Here is a 14,583-nt window from a genome sequence, read left to right as displayed (position 1 = left end):
TTACATGTAATCTTATGTTTCCTTCTGATTGCTGAGTGTCTCTTTGCTGAAAATAAAATTACTGTAGAGTGATTTTCCTCACATTTTTTTGGAGATCCAATTCTATCGATTATCACAGGAATACTACAGGAGTGTACCGGATAATACGTTTCTTTATTTTGGAATTGAATATTCCCTTTTTATACAATCCAGCTTAGTGATTGGAACAGAATATCCTGCAGGATGTCTACTGTCATCCAGCAAATCTTTTATCTGCAAAATAATTCTAGGGATAAAATTTACTTTAATCTGTAAAGGAACCTGCAAATATCGTTCAGCACAAAGTCACTAAATAGAATATTGATGTTTTCATTTTTTTTCCTTATCCTCAGTTTTTGGAAAATCGTTTCATAATTAAAAAGTAAAAATTATCAATTTGTCATCATCTGCCATATTTTCCCCTTTCTGGATTATTTGGACATTTTCTTTCTAGGCCAAAAATATTTTATAATCTACTTTTTATAAGAAAAATATATTTGCCTATTATTTATCTGTATTTTTATAGACAAATCATGCCTGAAATACATACAACTTTCACAATCCAAAGTAACTGAAAGATGATGCTTAATCACATACCTGCTTCCCTATTTATTTCATGTTCTATTTTATATCCTTTTGTCCTTTCCCCTTTCTTTAGTATCATGATAGGTAGAAGTTTTTAAAAGGATATTTTTAAAGTGTGTTCACTTAAGTAAACTGTGAAGAAAAAAAGGCTATTTCATCTTTTCATCATTCATTGCACTACTTGCTTTTAAATTGGCTATTAAGAGACTACTTAGTCTAGGACATGGACTTAGTATGTATGAAAATGCGAAGTAAGTATGACATTACCCATGTTTTAAGGAGGTGCAAGTTTTGAAAAACCTAAAAATATAACATTTGTTACAGATGTTTATACTGAACATTAAAATGGGAAGTAGAAAGGAAATGAATTTGACTTTTCTACTTAATAAAATATAAGAATGTTCTTGGTACCATTGGTGTCCTTATACCAACCACTTTATCCCAGGATAACTAGCCACCACTAAGCCCTTACAATAAACTGACTTAAATAGTGTCACTTGACACCCAATTTGCTAACATCCAAATTATTTGGGGGCCATTTTAACTGATTTTCTATTTCTTCTCTTTGCATAAAGCATGTTTCGTAAACATGTCTTGCTTGTGAATGATGTCTGGTAAAATCAAATTTAAGGGTAAACTAAATTAGATTCAAAGATGGTGAAACATAATTGATGATAATATGTCAATATAAATTGGAAGTAACTGTTTCTAAAATTGTGTCAACACTAGGAACAAAATAACAGCATTATCAAGCACTGTACTGAAGTGCTTTGATGAAGGATGCAGTTCATCTAATTTCAGTTCAGATGTCCTAGACACGAGAAACTCATTAGTTTATGTGAGCTGCTTTTCTTCAATAGGATAGTATTACTTTCTTTTCTATTTGCAACAGGAATAAAATAAGACAGACAATTTTTTTTTTTGAGAGGGCATCTCTCATATTTATTGATCAAATGGTTGTTAACAACAATAAAATTCAGTATAGGGGGGGTCAATGCTCAATGTACAATCATTAATCCATCTCCAGCCTAATTCTCGTCAGTCTCCAATCTTCTGAAGCATAACGAACAAGTTCTTACATGGTGAACGAATTCTTACATAGTGAATAAATTCTTACATGGTGAACAGTACAAGGGCATTCATCACAGAAACTTTCGGTTTTGATCATGCATTATGACCTATAAACAATCAGGTCAAATATGAATATTCGTTTGATTTTTGTACTTGATTTATATGTTGATCCCACATTTCTCCTATTATTATTATTATTTTTATCTTTAATAAAATGCTGAAGTGGTAGGTAGATGCAAGATAAAGGTAGAAAACATAGTTTAGTGCTGTAAGAAGGCAAATGTAGGTGATCAGATGATCAGGTGTGTGCCTATGGACTAAGTATTAATCCAGGCTAGACAAGGGCAGCAAGACATCCACGGATGCAGAAGATTTCTCTCAAAGCAGGGGGGGTGAGGTTCTGAGCCTCACCTCTGGTGATCCCCAAATTCTCACCTGATGGCCCCCCTGCGACTGTGCCTGTCTTAGGGTGTTCCTCCCTTGAGGAATCTTACCCGTCTCTGGCTAACCAGTCATCTTCCGGGGCCATACAGGGAAATGTAAAGTTGGTAAGTGAGAGAGAAGCCATATTGTTTGCAAAGGTTAGCTTTTTACTTCTTTGCAGATTTATGCCCTGTGGCTTCTATGCCCAGCACTAAGACAGACACTTTTTAATGTTGATAATACATAAACTCTTCTTATGAAAACTAGATGGGATACTACCATTGGAGCAAGAGAGAAGAAAGACTATATAACCTTTCTTTTGGATGATTTAGTGTCTGCTATAATGAAATAACTTTGATTTTGTGATTCTGTGTGCCAGTGATCACCCCTCATTTGTATATGACAAGATGTAGGTAAGTATGGAAAAAGGACTATGGGATGAAAAATGACCAGGGAAAACTTTTAAGGAAAGAAATACCAAAAACATTTTTGATGTTTTATGTGCAGTGGACTTGGACATTTACTATGAATGAGGGCGTGAAACTTTATATTTGGAAAGGCAATTAATCAGATTAGGAAAACCATAGCTAGTTACAATTACAAAATAACTAGAACACCAATTTTTTCCAAGAAAATGGATATTTTGCAGTGGAATAAGTTACTAATTTATTGTCAAAATGTATGCTAATTTTAAGCATTTTAAACTCTATCTTGATTACTAAGAAAAATCCAAAGTAATCCACCTAATATAAAATAATTCATAATTTACTTCTGGAGATTTGTTATTCTAGTATCAATTTCATTCAACAACAATAATAATACAATAAAAAATAATGGTTATCATTTTTTAGCTGTATACTACACATATATACTGTTTGTTACCTTATACATACTGTGCCATTTAAGGACACAAAAATATGAAATCTAGTTTATTGATCCCCATATAGCAAGTAAGAAAACTGAAACTCAGGACTAAATGAGTTACTTCTTTAAGGAAACATAGAAGGAAAAAACTACAATTCAGATTCAAATCTATCTGATCAAAGCCAATGTTTTTAAAAGCATTTCATTCCTAGTAATTTAGTAGAAAATTCATGTATAGCTTGGGTTTAAATGGCTACTAAATGCAATCATCGAAAATAGTTTTTTAATGTGCTATCTCTCCTTGCTATGTGACATAATACCAATGCACACAATAAGTTTGTCCCTTCATACAGATAGAATAGAAACAAATATCTTGTCTTTACCCAGTTTATATTCATGTGCTAACACACACACACACACACACACACATTGCACACAGAAATTGTAATAAATGAAAATTAACAATTTCCTCATATATTTTTCACCTTTGGGAAGGAAAAATTTGGTTTGGCATACGATTCTGTCCTTGTTTTCCTGGAAATTATCTTCCATGGGTTATGGATGCTCCAAAAAATATTTTTCTTTTAAAAAAATGGCCTTTTGTTCCTTTCAAGATGAAATCCATCAAATGCTGAGGAATAAAGACATGGAAGATCTGCTCCTCATTATCATTGTGCCTTACAAAAAATAACTAATAATCCATATGAACAGCAGGAAGCCTGTGGCTAACCCTTAGTTGCTCAAAGTTTTTATCCTTTTTCAATGTTCTCTTTTTCCAAACTTCTAGTGCTATAATTTTTCTTATATTCATGTAGATCTTCCTCCCTCTTCCTATTTCCCCCATATAAAACTTCCAAATGTGGGACTATTTTGTTCATCTAACAAAACTAGTCAAATTTTACATTTTGTTACTGAAATTGTTATTTTATTTTACATCATCTTTTGGGTTATTGGGTTCATATATACATGTATATGCATATGTTTTTGTGTCTGTCTGTATGTATGTATGTGTATTATTTACTTTATGTCTCCATTTTATTTTATAAGTCTGTATAAACTGACTATAAAATATTTCTCAAATCAAATTAAATAAAAAAATAAATAAATTTGTTGGGACATTTATGCTGTCATCAGTTTTTTTATTAATAGATTCCTCTAAGTGGCTCATAACAATTCAATGTATTAAGATTAGATCTTCTGAAACATCTAAAATAATCCAAATTTTTAGAGCTAGGTATGTTTTGGAAGTATATATGAACATTTGTGTTATGCTCATACAGAGCAATGAATGGCATGTAGGAGTAGAAATTGCCTATGAATGATATCTATAGATTGTTCTAAATATACACTATAAGATTAAAAATTATTGAATAAACCATAGTAAATGGTAGTTGGGAAAAAACACAGTAAAATTTATGGTACTATAAAATATTAAGACATTTAAAAATTACAGTAGAGGTGTGACATGAGGAAGATGGCCAAATAAGACTTCCCATGCACATATCCATTCCCAACAATAATTTGCTATCCATCCATGGACCAAAATGTCTTTAAAGGTGGGATCTTTGGGATTCTGATAGGAGACTGTGAAACCCCAGTGCACTCCAAGACCCTGGAGAGCCATTGAGAAGACAGGTTCTCACCCAGGTAGCTGACCCACGAGCCATGGTCCTGGCTGCCAACCCAGAGCTAACCAAGACACAGCTCTGTACCTCTGAGCACTCAGTTATACACTCACTTGGCTTTGAGTCTGTCACCAGCACATGACACCAAAGGATCTGGGATTATTTATGCCCACCTGCGCATAGGCCATAAACATACAAGACTTTGGTCCTGGCAGTGGACCCTGAAGTGCCTGGAACTGCCTCCAGGCCCTTTCAAGTCATGATCTGGAAGGCCCTGGAGGTGAGCCCACAAAATTTGGTCAGACTGCAGATTCTGAAAGAACCCATCTGTCCCGGCTACAGGCCTGGAACAATGCTGCTAGCACAAGGACCAAGTAGGAGACACTCCCGTCTGTGTCCCTGAAGACCCTGAAAGGGCCCTATACTAAACACTGGCTCTTCTCAGCTGTAGTTTGTCAGCAGGCCTGGTGGCATAGGGGCCAGGAAGAAGACATTCCCATCTGTACCCACAGAGATCTGGAAGGGACCATATATTAGCCTGCTGGCACAGGGACTGAGCAGGAGACGACACTCTGCCCCAGTGGCAGCCACATAACTGATTCCAAACCAGCACAGCTGTGTTTCTGGAGGCCATTATATCAGCCCAGAGCACAGACAGGTTAATAAGGTCTTAACTTGCTGAAACTAGTCTTTCAAGACTGGAAGAGGTGTTTGCCCCTTTAAATGCACAGACACCAATGCAAGGCTAATCAGGCAATTATGAAAACAACAAAGGAAATCCATAAAGCTTCAGTAATCAACCTCAAAGGCATGGAGATCAACAATTTGACTGACAATTCAAAATAACCATCTTTTAAAAAAATGAATGAAATGCAAGAAAATACATGTAACAACTAAACAAAACTGGGAAATCAATGTATGAATGAAATGATAAATTTAATAAAATAATAGAAACCATAAAACAGAACCAAACAGAGATCCTGGAGTTGAAGACAAAACTAAAAAATTCAGGAGAGCTTCAACAACAGCCATAATAATGCAGAAGAATGAGTCCATAAACTTGAAGACATAGCATTTGAAATTACCAAATTAGAGGAACAAAAAGCAAAAAAATGAAAAAGAGGGAAGAAAGCCTACATGGAGTATAGGATACCACCATGCAAGAAAACATGTGCATAATGAAAGTCCCAGAAAAAGAAGAGAAAAAAGGGACTTTCCAAAACTTGGGATAATGGCAAAATATTCTGTTTATAAATCAGAAGAATTCATATTGATAAAATGTCCATACGACCTGGAGCCATGTGTAGATTCAATACACTCTCTATCAAAATTCCAATGGCATTGTTTGCAGAAATAGAAAAAAACAATTCTAAAATGTGTATGGAGTTACAAAAGACCCCAAGAAGCCAAAGTAATCCTGAGAAAGAACAAAGCTGGAGACATCATACTTACTGATTTCAAACTATTCTACAAAGCTGTAGTAAAGCAGTGCGTACTGATGCAAAAACACACATAGAGCAAGGGAACAGAATCAGGAGACTAGACAGAAACTTCTGAATATACAGTCCTAGTATTTGACAAGAGAGACAAGAATAGCCAATAGAAAATTTATTCTTTTCAGTAAATGGTACTGTGGAAACCAGATATTCACAAGCAAAAGAAGAACACGCATCTCCTATCTTATGCCATTCATAAAAATTAACTTAAAATGGGTTAAAGACTATATGTGAAATCTGAAAAAAGAGCCAAAGTCAGAAACAGAGTACCAGTGGCTGCAGGGATGGGGGACATGGAGAAGTATTGGTCAAAGGGTACAAACTTCCATTTATAAGATGAATAAATTATGGGTATTAATACTTAGCATGATAACTATTATTAATAATACTGTATTATGTACTTGAAAGTTGCTAAGAGAGGAGATCTTTAATGTTCTCACAACAAAAAAAATAATAACTATGTGAGATGATAGATTTGTTCACTAACCTGATTGTAGTTCACAATTACAATGTCAAAACATTACAATGTACATCTTAGAGTTACAAAATGTTATATGTCCATTATATCTCCATTAACCTGGAAAAAATAAAAATGAATCAACTAATTAATTAAAGATCTGTTGAGAATCCAGTCACTGAAAGTTCCCCTTAACTATTTCACTTTCAAATCCACTATTTCTATAACTGTAAACACCATTTTTCCAGTTTAGACACGTTATAATTTTTCAATACAGTTAATTCATACAAATATATCAGTGACAGACTTGATGCTAGGCATTTATCAGCATTGTTAAGAGGATAGCAATAATATTAAGGAGTGTTGATTTTTTTTTTGTGGTGGTGATGGTATTAATGGTATATTCAGTAGGGTTGCCTAAAATCTAAGTCCAAATCTTTTTCAGTCATGTTTGTTTTTCTATGTAATTATAGATACTTTAATTATTTTTTATCAATTCCCTTTTTCTTTAACTCCAAACTTTAATCTGAATATAGTTATACCTTTCCTTATTTCAAGAGGTCCATGAGATGCTGTTAGTCCTGGACTTTCTAATTTAAATATTCCAATATATGTTCTTTCTTATTCTTACATCATCAACTGTTATCTTCAAATCTTTCCATCATAAACATTATTGCTCCTGTAAATACGAACATATGGACATTCCTACCATAGCACATCCTTAGTTTAATAGCCTGACTTTTAGGGGCTCGTTTGTACCTAACAATCCATGAATATCTACTGTTCCCTATGTCAGAGCCTTCATTATTTTTCCCCATGCCTCTGTCCTATGTCCATTTTCCCAAAAGTTTTCTAATGTATTCATTTGACTAATATTTTTTGAGAACCTACAAAATGCCAGGCAATGTTTAAGGGCTTATGTTCAAAGAAAAACAAGGCCTGGTTTTCCTTGCTATCAAAGGTAGTATGAAGACAGTGAGGATAATAACACATAGTATGAGTACACAGAAAATCACCCCTCCCAGCCCGGGATGATTTTTGGTGAACTGTTGTAAACAATGTGATGTCTTTCCTAACAGAAGGGTAAGTATGCAGTAGCCTGAATAAGAGGATATGTGCATCATCGAACAAAGAGGGGAGGAGGAGTATTAGAAGTAGATGTCTAAACATATAAATGCAAATATTTATTCATTCATTCATTTATTCATTCAAATATCATTGGAGGCTGACTACTTACTATATTCTTAGGGCTAGTCATTTGGTAATTAAACATAAATATTCCCTTCTGGAGCATGTAAATGAATTTGAGCTTTTGGTATCAGAAGTCAGAAGTACCTAAAACTTCAGTTTTGTCTAGTTCTAAGCTCTTTCTAATTTTCACAGGACATATCCGTTTGATATTTTAGAAATGTTTTTATTATGCAATGTATTGTATTGCTTTATGTCTGATAACTTCTGGCCTTCAACATTGACATATCAGAAGCTATTGTGCTTGTTTCTTACAGTCATGACTTGTTTGACATGTTTCTTTCCCTTGGACTTCCTGCCTTTTCTTGGCCATTGTTTTCTGCTCCACAGCTCTGCACACCCCCAGTGCTGTTCACAGTGAGCTTCCTCCTTCTCACTGTGCCAAGGGATACAGAAAAACTAAGCAAACCTACAGAAGAAGGGTAAGAACATATGTTCACAAATTCTTTACAAGTTTTTTTTTTCCCAAAAAGACAATTTTATTTCCAGCTCATCATGCCTTTTCCCTTGTGTATCTTGATAGAACACAGGTAATTTGGGCTCTTACTGCACTCTCCTAATTTAAACTTCCCTCTCGTCTACAAATATTCAGTAAATTTTCCTAATACATTTAAATTCTTATCAGTACCTTGGGAAAAAAGATATCTCCAATCATTCTTTAACTCTAATTCTGAAAGTGAATTATCTAAAAGCAAAAACAATCTATAATTACAACTCTTCCATGGTAATAGAAATTGTGTGTTGAGAGTATCAGCATACATTTGTCAGCTCCTAATAGGCAAAACACTTTCTATTATTGTTGTCGCTATTATGATGATGGTGATGATGATTAATGTTCACTTCTGCATTCCTTGTCATATGTAATATGATATATTAAAGACTGAGCGCTTTCACATAAGTAATTTCTTGAAGATCTCATGTATTTCTGTAGGTCTTGCTAACATTTTAGTAGTAAGTTATTATTTCTCAAATAACAGATTTTATGTGTCTATAAAACATTTTTCTTCGCACTTAAAATGAAATGATTTTCTTTATAATTTGAAAGCAAAGTACATATTTAAATAGAAACACATTCTAGAATGGAGAGGATTTTGTGAATTTCACATAATTTCCTTCAAATGAATATACTCTATCTTTAAAAGATTCTTTTAAAGTTTAAAAAGGAACAAGAGTATATATGAGGGTTTTTAAACAAAATGTTATAGCTCTGATTTGACATTTATTCAATCTATTTATAAAAATTAGAAGGTAATTCAACCTACTTATGAAAATCAGAAGACTACTCAATTGTTAAAATATAAACACCATCAAATACTCTTCTTTTCAATGTAAAAATAGATAATATATTTAAAGTTTAAAGAAGAACAAGAGTATTTATAAAGGTTTTTAAACTAATTTTAAAATTTTAAAATATAAAATATGTAATAGAAATATTTGCTATACAAACACATAAAACCTCCATGAATAGGCAAATAATTTATTATAAACAGAATCTAACATAACCCTAGAGTATTAAGTAGATATTATCTACAATGTGATAACACTTCTTGCAATTTCAAAAAAATACTACAAATTTCCAAAATAATGTCAGTTTTCAAGTTCGTTTAAATTTGGACATACTTCTGTTGTATGTTTTATAATTTTCTATATTCATGCTTAATTAAAGAGATCTATGTCTTATTCTTCTATGTAATAAGGTATAGGCATGCTTTCACATTCATAATTATATACAATTATATACAATCATCTTCATATGCTGATTTTTTCCTCATTTATCTCATAAAGATAATTTTCTTAGAAATCTTTTCTTTCTAGATTGAACTAATTGACTTCTAAGCTTGCTGAACAAGAGATTTTATTTTATCTCACTTCTGGCTTATTTCTAAAATTTGAAAAGATCTGTTCATTGAAATATAAAACATCTACAATAAAATGCAGTTACTGTAGGTGTACAGATTGATAGGTTTTGCCAAACCTTTAAAACATCTACTACAATTAATATGTTGAACACTCCCATCAACCTCAAAAGCTACCTGAAGCCAATTCCCCATTCGTTATTCCAGAAAATCACTGATTTGACTACTATCACATCAGATTAGTGTTACCTATTTAAAAAAGTGATATGAATGTAATCATATACTTATATAGTAATATAATATTAATATATAGTATATATGAATATATGGTAGTATAATATTTTAGAGATTAATTCACATTGATGTGAAATCTGGAGTTGTTTTTTAAAAATCTAATTCCAGTATAGTATTCCACTTTATGTGGGTATCTAGATGTGTTTATTGGTTTTCCTGTTTATGAACATTTGGTTTGTTTTAAATTTGGGGCTGTTAAGAGTAAAACTATAGTGAATAATCTTACACATGTGTTTTTGTTGACATGTTTTCATTTCTCTTAAGTAAACATCTAGGATTGTTGTGGCATATGGTAAGTATGTGTTTATATTCATCAGAAACTGTAAAACTGCTTTCCAATTTGCACGATTTTATATTTCCACCAGCAATATATGAGCACCCTGATTTCTGCACATCTTCACCAAAACTTCATTTGGCTGTCTTTGTCATTGTGTCCATTCTCATGAGTGTGCAGTGGTACCTTACTGTGATTTTAACATGTATTTGCATTGTCCTGATGACTAAAATGTGGGATATTATTTCTAGACATATCAGTCACATGTTTATCTGTGTGTCTTTGTGTATGTATGGTTTATTTAACTCTTTAAACACTTTTATTATGTTTTTTCTTTATTGAGTCATACATTTTCTTTAGATATTCTGGATACAAGTCCATGGTCTTACATATTTACTATAAACACTTTATTCCAGTGTGGTTTTCATTTGCATTTTCGTTTAATGGGAACTTACATACTTAACATTAAGATGAATAGTTTTAGCTTCAATTATGTCCAATTTATGAATTTTGTTCCATTTTAACTAGTGAATTTTACTGTGTTCATGTATATATACATAAGCATATGTACATGTATTTAACTACATGAAAATGTTCATGTATGTATTGGCCTATACATTTTAACGCAATGTATAAGAACCCATCTCAATTTAACCTCCATAAAATGAGGATGGTGAAAGCATTCACCTTTTATGATTTTTTAGCAAATTTATGTAAAATACTTTGAAACCAACCCAGTAGTAAGCACTAATAAATATTAGCTATTATCATTACTAAAATAGTCAAAATTTCTGAAATTAATGTGACAAATTTCAAGCACATGTTTATAATTAATAATGACATATTTGTGACAAAAACCATTGAGTCAACCAACAGATTAATTCAGCTGAATCAGTTCTTAAAATAAATCTAACGAAGCATGCCAATATGTACATGCTGAATACTATAGAATACTGATTTAAAAAATTAAAGAAGACTGAAATAACAAAAGATAAACCATCTTCATGGAAAAGAACACAATTATTCTAAGATTTTTTTTTCAAATTGATATATGGTTTCAATGCTATCCAAGTCAAAATTCTAAAAATTTTTTGGAAATTGGCAAGTAGATTAAAAAACTTGTATGGAAAAGCCAAGGGAGTTGATTAGCTAAACAATTTTGAAAAAAGAAAAACAAAGTTGGACAACTTATATACTTAACATTATGATTTTTACATATACATATATATATAAAGTAAGAGTGATTAAGGTAGTTTAATATTAGCATAAGGATAGACACAGAAAAGAAAACAGAATAAATAGTTCAGAAATGCTTTCACAAATATAAAGTTAATTTTTCTGAACAAAGATATTAAGGAAAAGCAATTAGGAAAAAGTCTAGTCTTTCCAATAGATGGTACAAGAACAATTGGACATCTCATGAACAAAAATAATTAAGAATAAATCTCAGCATTTACTCCACATCACCATCACACACACACACAAAAATAACTTAAATGGATTATATACCTAAATATAAAACATTTAAAAAATTCTAATTAAAAAAGAGGAGAAAATCTTTGATACTGGAGAAGTTAAGGATTTCTTAGGACAAAATATAATACAATAAGTAAAAGAAAAAACTTGATACATTGAACCTCGTCAAAATCAGAAGAACTTCTACTCCTTAAAACCACTGTTAAAATATGAAGATAGATCATTGACAAGGGGAACATATATCCAGAACATATCTTATTAAGGATCTATCTATGTGTAGAATTTAAGGAGCTCTTACAATTAAATAAGATGGCAGAAAAACCAATTTATTAGAAACGGGCAAAGGATTTAAACAAATACTTCAACAAAAAAGAAAAACATGTCAAATAAACACATGAAAAGATGGTCAAAATGCTTAGCTCTTAGGTAAATAAAACTTTAAACTATAGTGAGGTGCTATTTCATATCCTTTAGAATGGGTAAAATTAACAAGAACAAGGACAACAACAACAAAAATATGACATATAAAGTGCTCATGAAAAAGCAAAATCTGTGAAAATTTTTCATATTGCTGTAAGAATGCAAATGTCACATTCTGGTAAAGGAAAACTCATAGAGACTAAATTGTAGTCAATGTTGCCCCAAGCTAAGAGTGGGAAGAAGAGACACACTAACAAGGTGCATGAGGGAACTTCTGGAGTGATAAAAACATTGTAATTATCAATTGTGGTACTGGTTGCATGACTGCAAATATTTGTCAAAACCCATTGAACTGTATGCCTCTTAAAGGGTGAAGCTAATTGCATGTAAATTATTCTTTAGTAAACCTGACCTAAAGAAATGAAAGTTAAATATTTTTTTGACAAATGAAAATTAAATTTAATTTGGATCCCCACAGATCTGATTCCAGGAGGTTTAACTGCATATGTATTTCCAACAGAAAGAAACCAACCCCAGCTGAAAGCAAATCTTCCGTGCCAGAAGAAATGGGGACCATGATAAGGGTAGATGTATAAATACATATAAATAAATACTGACTTTAAAATAAAAAGCTAATCAGGATTTCTTAAAGAAACCTCTTGAAGAAATTCTTAAATAATTTATATGCTTAAGTAAAATTTATGAAAATGGTAGCATGAAGAAATCAAATGATCCTAATTTTTAGTGTTTTTAGAAAACAATTATTCAACCTGAAGATATCAGAAAATTAACATCAGCTCATATCACTACTGGGATAATAAATTAACCACATATTTCACAAGGCCAATCATGTTATGTACCAAAGTCTTAAAAATGTTGGCATACCTTTTGAACTAACATGGGAATATTTTCATATATGTGTATTTAAAATGTATATACAAAAATATTCAACACCATCTCCTCATAAGAAAAAAACTTAGAATATTATTAACATCTATAAATTGAAATTGGGTATTTAATTAATTAGGGCACACCCATGTAATATGTTCTTATGTCTTAGAAAATATTCCCTTCTCTACATAGAATTGTCCATTTTTTTGTAGAATTGTCTTACTGTGTTATAGGCTAAACAATAACTGAAAAATGAAGAAAGATATGCATAATGAGGTACTGATGATGATGGAATTATTAACTATGAATGGGGTCACTGAAATTTTCCATTGACAGGTGATTTTTCCAATTATATCTAATGCAGTATTTTCTTATAAGCTTTTACTTCAGATAAAGTGACTCGGGATTTAATGGGAATCAGCACTCCCACGTGTCTCTCACAACGTACGCTTATGCCACAAAATAGAATTTTTACTTTTTTAAAGCACAAAGTTCTCTATTACCAAGAATAATTAAGACCACAAAAAACAAGTATTCTGAGATAAGACCATTTGAGGTCAGTATATTCTAGATTAAGATCTGGAAAAAAGAACCTGAAAGGGATAAGAGTTCAAGGGCAATTTATGATGCATGCTTATATAGTACAATTAGTAAAGGAAAAAGATGTTTGAAATATGGAACCAGACTCACATTGATTCTTCTGTTGCTTCTGGTCCTATTCCAGTAATGCATTAATGTGCATATCAATATCTCTGCTGGGAAGCAGCATCGTTTATTTTCTATTTTATCATATCTTGGCTTTGCCTATTCCCCATTGTGTTAAAAAAAACATTGGTTTTTTTATCATCTTCTAAAGTTTTTAAATATCCTTATGGAAATGTTTAATTTTTTTTTCAAATCTATAGGTTTTAATACTGTTCACATAAAAAATATTGCTTTTAATTTATAATTAATAGTTATGAGTTTGGGTTTGTATATCATCTCTGAAACTTCAAAGTAGCCTTAAATGATATGCAATTGCCTGTAAAAATATTAAGAATTCCCCTCTGTCTTAGCAGACCAGGAATTGGGACATTAATAAAGAGTTAAGTTGATACTGGATAAAGCTACCTTTTCTCCCCATCCATCTTCTGCCTTCCCATTATGGCACCAAATAATGAATTATATGGGGCTCAACTTAGATGGACTGAACTGAGTCTCTTGATTAACTTGTATGGCCTGAGTCATCAATTTCAGAGGATTAACTCAGATTGTTGACAATAAGAATAGTTAAAACCCTAAAAAGGAACTAACATCAGAAATGAATTGCGGTGTCAGGACCATCTGGTCACCTAAGACCATGACTATGTTTCTGGGTAACAAGGTCACAAGCCATGAAATATGGAGTCAGGTAAAGATGTAGTTCATGGAGTGATTCCTACAAGACCTTCAGTTTTAAGTTAATACAAGTTCAGTAATAATTGAAGGCCATATTTTATAAGGGTTAGAGATATGGTTAATATTAACCTTCATGGCTTAAATAACAAGTGCTTGTACTGGCACAAAATACTGGAACAATTTCTAGTTATTGGTGATACAGCCTGTA

This window comes from Manis javanica, chromosome 9, assembly GCF_040802235.1.
Source record: "Manis javanica isolate MJ-LG chromosome 9, MJ_LKY, whole genome shotgun sequence".
Classification (NCBI taxonomy): Eukaryota; Metazoa; Chordata; class Mammalia; order Pholidota; family Manidae; genus Manis; species Manis javanica.
Note: the sequence above shows the minus strand (reverse complement) of the source record.